The sequence below is a fragment of the Gymnodraco acuticeps genome, unplaced genomic scaffold (genome assembly GCF_902827175.1).
Source record: "Gymnodraco acuticeps unplaced genomic scaffold, fGymAcu1.1, whole genome shotgun sequence".
Lineage (NCBI taxonomy): Eukaryota > Metazoa > Chordata > Actinopteri > Perciformes > Bathydraconidae > Gymnodraco > Gymnodraco acuticeps.
In genome coordinates, this window is record NW_022989921.1 from 402,839 (window position 1) to 412,212 (window position 9,374).

The 9,374-nt window shown below is 42.3% G+C and overlaps 1 long non-coding RNA gene across 1 annotated transcript; it reads left to right on the top strand.

The window, feature by feature from the left end:
• Positions 1-4,812: 4,812 nt before the first annotated feature.
• Positions 4,813-5,979, top strand: LOC117542278. Its single transcript, XR_004568407.1, has 2 exons — positions 4,813-5,302; positions 5,681-5,979. It is a non-coding gene; the product is annotated as an uncharacterized LOC117542278 (long non-coding RNA).
• The last annotated feature ends 3,395 nt before the right edge of the window (positions 5,980-9,374 follow it).

Sequence of the window (9,374 nt, forward strand, 5' to 3'; positions counted from 1 at the left end):
CTATGGTAGGGCTAACCCATACAGTGGTGGGGCTCAAGTCAGTATTTGCAATGTAATTACATACACGCTCCCCTTGACAGTGAAACGCCACGCGTGAGGTTTAGATTATTTCCTCAATCCAAATTGAACTGTATGATATAAAAAGGCACATTTGTCTTGTAGTAAATAACAAGGGCGACCTGGAGCCAATCCTGCAATTTCCCCACAAGTGAAAGAGTTGACATGCTGAAAACCCAACCCCTGCAGGGGGGTCTGGGGAGATTCTCCCCCAGGAGATTTTTTGAAATACTAACATAAAATACACATTCTGGTACTCTCTTGAGAAAAAAAAAAAATACATCTATTACTACACGACATATTTAAAAAAATGAATACCATTTTAGTTTTTTGTTACTTTGTTCTGAAAGCTGAACCTGCTGCTCCTCACAGAGAGAAGAGGGTGTGTGAATTACTTTACATTGTGGATAGGGTGGATAGCCCCCATTGTTCTGTGTGTCAAAATGAAAGACAGCCCACACACCTATCAATCATCAAACCATGGGGTCTTATTTCATTACGTGTTGATTTCTATCAACACGTAATGTTGTATCGATGTATATAGGGATGTACTACAGCAAAAGTATTCTCCGTCGGGACTTCCACGCCGTTATCTTGATTCTGATTGGCCAGAAGACATTATCAAAGATGTTCTATTGCGAAGACAATCACTACGTGACAAAAGTTTTCAAAACCATTTCTAGTCTTCGGTATTCTTGTTTATGGCGTGAGAATAGTTTGGGCAGCGTGAGAGCGTGAGATTGAGAGTGAAAGCGTGTGTCACACGCCAGATGCGTGAGACTGGCAACCCTGTACTAAGGGCTTCTCGGCAAGTCTGCAGAATCCTATGGGTGACGTCACGGACCCTACGTCCATTTATATATACAGTCAATGGTTTTGTGGCACATTTGTAACGCTGTGACAACTTGAGTGATTGCAGGCAAAGCTGAGCGCGCACAGGCTGGAGAGGTCGAGCGAGCGAGGGAGAGAGAGCGCGTGCAGCGGTCTGCTTGCGCACAGAGCAGGAGTTTTATGAGAGAAAATATATTTCTCTGCTCAAAAATGTTCAAGTGCGCGCTCAATAGCATTTTCTATGCTCAACATGTTTCATTGCGTGCTCAGGATAGAGGCACAAATATAACGCCATAGCAGTCCCGCCCATCTACTTCCGACCCATGGGACCTTATTTCGGAAAAATTATGTATTGAAGTCAATGGAGAGAGAAAACCTATCTTTCGATCCCGTTTGAATTGTGCCATGAATTACACATATGATGTTTGTCAATCTTAAAAAATAATTTCCACGTAAAAAAAGTCACAGTTTGTCGTAAAACGATTGAAATATAAGACTATGAAAGATACACAACTAGAAAGACTACAAATCCCAGAGTCCCGATCCCGCATGCTGGCTCTCACGGAACCAACTAACTCCCCTTGTGTGTGTGCACAGCTCTCAACGTGCCCAGACTTTAAGTGATTTTCTCCTCGTTTAATACTTTTGCCTCATTCTGAAAGAAAGAAGTGAAATGTGCCAACGTGACGGCCATCTTGGTGTGTGGTGCGAGACGGGAGATGTAGTTCATTGAGCGGTTACGACACATTTTTTTTCTTTTTACTTGCAAAATTATCTTTTAAATTGACAAACATCATATGTGTAATTCGTGACACAATTCGAACGGGATCGAAAGATAATCTTTCTCTCTCCATTGACTTCAATACAGATGTCACATGGCAATGTATATGTATGCACCAGGAGCAGAGACGGAAACTGAGAGAGGCTGAAGGAGACAGCAGAAGCAGAACGCACCAGGAGCAGAGGCACACGCAACAAAGGGATTAAAAGACACGGCAGTCCGAGAGAGGGTCGACGAAGCACCTTTACAGCCCTGGAAAGACTGGTTTTGAGAAAATACTTTTAACCTTTGAATTCTTTGTATTGTTTTAACTACGTTTAATTGTATTTTAACATAGTTTTAGACTATCTTTTTACTGAGATTATATTTTAGACAGCTCTGATTTTAGTTTTCTTAGTAAAGATTTTATACTACTGAATAAATTATTGTGTTTTAAACTTAGTAGTTGGCTCCTTGATTACCTAACTACGTTTAATTGTATTTTAACATAGTTTTAGACTATCTTTTTACTGAGATTATATTTTAGACAGCTCTGATTTTAGTTTTCTTAGTAAAGATGTTATACTACTGAATAAATTATTGTGTTTTAAACTTAGTAGTTGGCTCCTTGATTACCCAGTTTTGCTCTCCACCTGATTTAAAAGAACCCTTTCCCTCTCCTTAAATTATTACCCCTCCCCCTCCTTTACATAAAGTGGCGTTGTCGGCAGGATTGGGTTTGAGAGCAGCTGTGGTAATCAGGAGCCTAGCTTGTATCATAGTTTTAGCACCATTTTTAGCATAGCTTTTAAGCACATTTTAGTTTTTAACCATGATGATGCCTGTGTATCTCGGTGCCCCTTGGCTCCCTAAATTCAATGGGTCAGGTGATGACTTAAAATACCAAGATTGGAAGGCACAAATACAAGGTTTGTTGGGCTCACAAGAATTAGCTGAAGCTAGTAAAGTTGGTATTGTGCTGGGAGCGCTTGCTGGGGAAGCTAAACGCCAGGTGAGTGTCCTTGAGGACAATGAGAAGAATGAGGTCCGCCAGATATTGTTATTTAGATTCCCTTTATGGCGATAGAACCCCTACCCCAGTGTTGAGGTCACAATTCTTTAGCTCTTCACAGAAACCAAATGAGACAGTGCCATCCTTTATTCTAAGGTTGAGAGAACTATGTTGCAGGCTGCGGCGGCACAACCCACGTGACGCCCCCTCCGATGTCGTCCTGCGGGACCAGCTCTTGCTCGGGCTGTGTGAAGGCCCTCTAGCCCCTGAAGGTATACGCCCGGCGAAACCCTGATGAGGGCTTTGCTGCAATACGCCAGGAAGCGCTACTGCTCGAGGCTGAATATGGCAGATCTCAACCAGAGGGAACATGCCATTTGCTTAGTGGCTCACAAGTCCCCCCTAACCAGCCGCAGGCAGAAGGCTGGAAAGAGACACTGAAGAGAGAGATCATGGATGATGTGAAATCCCAGATGCAAGGACTCGCACAGGAGCTGATGAAGGAAATCAAACCACTTCTTCAATCAGTCACTGCTGTATCCCCACCACCAACTCAGCCTTGGCGAGAGCGACGACAATTATCATGACACCTCCCAACAGCTTCAGGTGGTGTTTACACGAGAACGAAACAGGTTGTATCCGCTACTTTTCTCTTGCGTATAGCCCGTTCGTTCACACGAGGCCGTAACAGAACCGCGGAAACGGACCCCACAAACGATAACGGGTCCCAAGGTGCAACCGGAATGCTCTGGGGGGCCAAACGGTTCTTGTTTTATATTTTATGTCTGCACCAAATGACATCAAATCATATTCCTCGTATGTGTGAACCTACCTGGTGATAAACCTGTTTCTGATTCTGATCTCCCTAGGCTGAATCCTCCTGTTAATCATCGGAACAAAGCTATCATATGTTCAACATCATTACTCATGAGCTTCATTTATCCAGTATTTTCATATATTTCATATTCAGTTACATATCGAGAGTGGTGAGGGGGGAAGACGGAGGATCGAGAGAAGTGATGTCCGTTTAGAGAGTAAACGTCTGCGGGGGTTGAGCTCTGAACACACTGCACAGCATGGCCAGAGTCTGGACGTCACTCATGTGGCTGTCGTGATCCAGACTGCAGACACACACACACACACACACACACACACACACACACACACACACACACACACACACACACACACACACACACACACACACACACACACACACACACACACACACACACACACACACACCCTGTAGTTTAACAGTCAAACACTGACCCTCACTTTGTTCCTCACCAACAGAAACTGTATATTTGAGGTTTTTGAAAATGTCCATTTCTAAAACACGTGGATCTCAGAAGCTCCTGTCTCTTTCTTAAAGTTTTCCAGAATGTATTCATATTTTCAGCCTCAGAAGAGAGAACAACATGATGCACCTCCATTACAAATAAACAACACATCAACAGTTGTAAAGACACATCTACAAGCAAATAGCAACATACAAATACCAGCACCTTCACCTCTAAAACTACAATGCATGTTAATAAAAGCACCGAATAGCAGTCAAGGAGGAACAGGCCTGCGTGTTATTAAGATAACATAAGATGAGATAAGAAGTACTTTATTGATCCCAACTAGGGAAATGTTTGTGTGGCAGCAGCATAAAAAGACAAGACATTGAACATTAGAGAAATGAAAAGACTAGAAATAAACAATCCAACATGTAAATAATACATGCACTTGTTTTGCTGGATAAACTTCACCACAAAATATAAATAAAGTTGCATTATTTTAAATATCAAATAGTTGGCGAGCCCCCCCCTCAAATGGCATTTTCCCTGTGTCCTTTCTTCTTGGTGACCAACTTCCATGTGAAACAACATTATTTTATTTGTTATTTCATTTATTGACTGACTACAGAACAGCCTCTACCTAAGGTCTGATACAAACACTCTAATTCATGAATGTGATGCATCTATCTATCTACCTATCTATCTATCTATCTATCTATCTATCTATCTATCTATCTATCTATCTATCTATCTATCTATCTATCTATCTTATAATAGCAGGGTCATGCAGAGTGAGGTCGCCTATCCCTTTAAGAGAGAGAGAGGGGGTAGCGTGTGCATTTGGCGCGTGCATGTGTAGAGCGAGAGTGAGCGAGCGTAGTGTGTGTCCGGAAGAGAGCGGGAGTAGCAGCAGTGATCAGTCTGTCTCCAGTTAGCTGTATAACAAAGTCCTGAGGAAACACAGCGACCTCCCAAGGAACAGCCTGCCTGTCTGCCTCATTTCAGAGTGGGTTATTGAAGCCGAAGCCTGGTGCTTCAGTCCGGGAAGACTGCAGAGAGTCCTCCCCTGTATTCCTCCACTACGGTCTGGGAGCAGCATCTATCTCCACTGTTGCTGTAACCATGTTAATGTCCCTCTGTGGGATCAATAAAGGACTTCTGATTCTGCGGACAGACAGAAGAGAGGGGGGAGGGGCGGGTTGGAATGCGGCCTTCTTCTTTTCCCGGATTTGAAGAGTCCTCTTCCTCGCAGCCCACCTTATCCCAGGATGCAATGCGCGCCGGTGACGAGGAAACAAAGAAAATGTCGGTCCGGTCTCAGAGAGAAAGGCAGCACGTGAGGAGTAACTGATAAATGTGAGTATTGGGTTTAACTTCATTGCCGCGGGAAGTAGGGGTGCTGCAGCAGAATCTGGAGAATCACAGAACCCCCGTTGACAATTCACGAGCACTTTAATCTAGTTTAATTTAATATGATTTCCTGTCATTATGAAATACAATGTGTTTACAGTGTAACTAATGTATGAGGCATGGCTACAAAGGGTGGTCTGTTTGGTATTTTGAGCAAAAACTTCAGAGACATGTTCTGTATAGATATAGACATTTAAAAAAAAAAAAACAGTACGGAATTTTAAATAATCCTTTAGGGATGGTCATGGTCATCATTTTGAAATCATCATTTGTTAATAAATTTAATAGATTTTGTTATTTTTCTTTTGTTTTCTCTTTTATTAGGACAATTCTGGAGAACTGGATCTGCTGAGGAAGGAGCTGCCATCCACACAGGACCCCCCGTGGTGCTGGAGGAATCTAAACAGCATCAGGGACATCATCCTCCCAAACCTCTGCTTCCTGCCGTCCAGCTGAACAGCAGCTCAGGAAGCTTCAGAGAAACAGTGTGTTCAACAGAGACTGAAGCTTCAGAGAGAAACAGTGTGTTCAACAGAGACTGAAGCTTCAGAGAAACAGTGTGTTCAACAGAGACTGAAGCTTCAGAGAAACAGTGTGTTCAACAGAGACTGAAGCTTCAGAGAAACAGTGTGTTTAACAGAGACTGAAGCTTCAGAGAGAAACAGTGTGTTCAACAGAGACTGAAGCTTCAGAGAGAAACAGTGTGTTCAACAGAGACTGAAGCTTCAGAGAGAAACAGTGTGTTCAACAGAGACTGAAGCTTCAGAGAAACAGTGTGTTCAACAGAGACTGAAGCTTCAGAGAGAAACAGTGTGTTCAACAGAGACTGAAGCTTCAGAGAGAAACAGTGTGTTCAACAGAGACTGAAGCTTCAGAGAAACAGTGTGTTCAACAGAGACTGAAGCTTCAGAGAAACAGTTTGTTCAACAGAGACTGAAGCTTCAGAGAGAAACAGTGTGTTCAACAGAGACTGAAGCTTCAGAGAGAAACAGTGTGTTCAACAGAGACTGAAGCTTCAGAGAGAAACAGTGTGTTCAACAGAGACTGAAGCTTCAGAGAAACAGTGTGTTTAACAGAGACTGAAGCTTCAGAGAGAAACAGTGTGTTCAACAGAGACTGAAGCTTCAGAGAAACAGTGTGTTCAACAGAGACTGAAGCTTCAGAGAAACAGTGTGTTCAACAGAGACTGAAGCTTCAGAGAAACAGTGTGTTCAACAGAGACTGAAGCTTCAGAGAAACAGTGTGTTCAACAGAGACTGAAGCTTCAGAGAAACAGTGTGTTCAACAGAGACTGAAGCTTCAGAGAAACAGTGTGTTTAACAGAGACTGAAGCTTCAGAGAGAAACAGTGTGTTCAACAGAGACTGAAGCTTCAGAGAGAAACAGTGTGTTTAACAGAGACTGAAGCTTCAGAGAGAAACAGTGTGTTTAACAGAGACTGAAGCTTCAGAGAGAAACAGTGTGTTGAACAGGAAGTGGTGATTTAGTAAACATGAGTGTTGTGCTGCTCTCGTTGGTGAAGCAGCGACTCACTGCAGCTGCTGAAGACATCTTTGTTCTGTTTGAAAGAACAATAGCAGAGTACGAGGAGGAACTGTCTCGTTCAAAACAGGAGAACGAGAGACACCGGAAACTACTGGACGCTGTTTTACAGCCTCAGCTTCAGATCCACAGAGCAGGTCTGTTCCCTCGTTATTCACTCTCTATATTCACTCTCTTTATTCACTCTCTCTTTATAAAAAGGAACTCACATTGTAACCGGCGAGAGAAGGCCTTTGAGCTCCATACAGAAATAATCCTTGTTCTAATAATCCTTGCGTTTCATCACCGCAGCATTTTAAACAGTATCTGCCAGGTCCCGCATGAGCCGGCATAAGCTCCACCCCCTCTTATTTGTTATAAAAAGCATTTTTTATTTAGCCTTTATTTATACAGGTGAACATCTCATTGAGACACAGGGTCACATTCTCAAGAGAGACCTTTGTATACCCAGAATCAGCACTTTTGAAACAGAAATTGAAATAGAGGGATATGAGGCATGGCTAGAATGGGTGATCTGTTTGGTTGTTTGACCAAAACATGTTTTTTATATTTTTTTTATATCTGAGACCAATGCTACTGCCTACAAATAGCATGATAGGTGACCTTTAAAGCTGCTGAGTCATATATTGCACCTCAAACAACAGAGTTACGGTTTCTTTACTTCCTCTACAGAAAGGACAGTAAAAGAAACTGATTCAGAAATCTCATTCCTCCAGTCTGACAGTGGGCGAAGCTGTAACCACCTGTCTGTCACTTTATTTGACCAAATGTTGTTATTTAAAACATTTATGATGGTTCAACTTTGATAACTTCTGGTTCACATATTTCCACATATGGTATTTCCACACCTTTTGTCTGTTATTCTTACAAAAAACACAATCACACCTGACTGAAGATTGGCACCATTTTGTAATGTAAAGCTTATAAAGTGAGGCGAATAGAAATAATCAGCTGATCAAGTGTAGATGTGGAAATAGGTGCATTTGATCAGGCCTGACAATAACCAGACCTTCTCTGAGGTGCAACGTCACAAACAAATGATGGTCCTGTTAGACTACAAAACTATTCAGTGTTCAGGTCTTTGTTTTCACAATAAAAGTGTAGCGTCTTAGTGAATGTCCTGCGCTGGTCTTAAATCTCATAACATCAGCTCTTCTTTTTCCCCGTGGATGTTCTTCTTGACCCTCGGAGAAGGAGAAATGCTGAGTCGTGTCTTTCAGGCATGTCCTTTCCTAACAGAAATGAGAGGAAACATAAAACATGACATTATTGCAGAGCAAGTGTGTTATTTATGAAAGAGGTGTGATTGTGTTTAGATATAATCCATTTTTCAACAGTGAGCTACAAAGGCAATCAGATTATGAATGAAGTTCATCAACATTCAAATATGTTTTATTATCAAAATAATATGTATCTGTTATCAAAACTAAGTGCAACTGTAGAAGCTTGCTCTGTTTGGTTGTCTCACTGAAATCATCACTTTTACCACATATACAGAATATAAAGAGATAAATAGAAGCAGTTCTCACTTTGTGTTAAATAATCTTTGCCTTCAATACATTGAAATAAGAAAGCTGACAAAGTAATGTTGCTTGTTAACATCTAAATGTAACCTTTTGCATGGAAAGAACACTCAACTTCACTGGTGTGTAGGTGATCTAGAATGTGGTAATGTTTAATGTAGGGGTGTAACGGTATACGTATTCCTACCAAAATTATTCGGTACGGGCCCTTCGGTTCGGTACACGTGTGTACCGAAGTATACTGAACGAATATAACGTTAAACGTAACAAATTGAGAACGTGAACAACTTCTTGGAAGTAATCTCAGGTGCTGCGTCGCAGCATTCAGTGTAATTTGCTCACATTGTGTTCAACGCGTCATAGAGCGACCAAGTCATTTAATTGGACGAGAGGCATACTATGAGAGCTGGTCACAGGGATGCGTTCAAATTTAGTCAGTAATTTGAGGAAATGGCGAACGCAGATAAAGTTGAGCTCCTCCAGCATCATTGAAGTCTCCAGTTTGGGAACATTTTGGTTACGTACAAGGATGACGGACAAAGACAGGTGGACCGAACCAAAGCTGTTTGTCGGCATTGTTCAACTACAATTGGTAACGCGGCTGCAGTGGCGGTTCTAGAACATTTTACATGGGGTGGCAAAGGGGGGGCAAGAGGTCATGCCAGGGTGGCATGGGAGGGCCGACAGTACGTGGTATTTTACACTCAGCGTTTCCCACACATAGACTATAATTAACGGCATAGGTATATTAACGGCCGCCCAAGTATATTTGGCGACCCAAATTATTTTTTTATACATTTTTTTTCCGTCCGCGACCCATCTGCGATCGATTAACTTGTGGACAATGATCCCTCGCGAGGACCGGGGGGTTTCCCGATTGTCTGGCCTGTTAAGTGGCCTGCCTCACACAGGGTGACTGGCTGTCCACATGATGTGGCCTGTCTCTTTATTTGG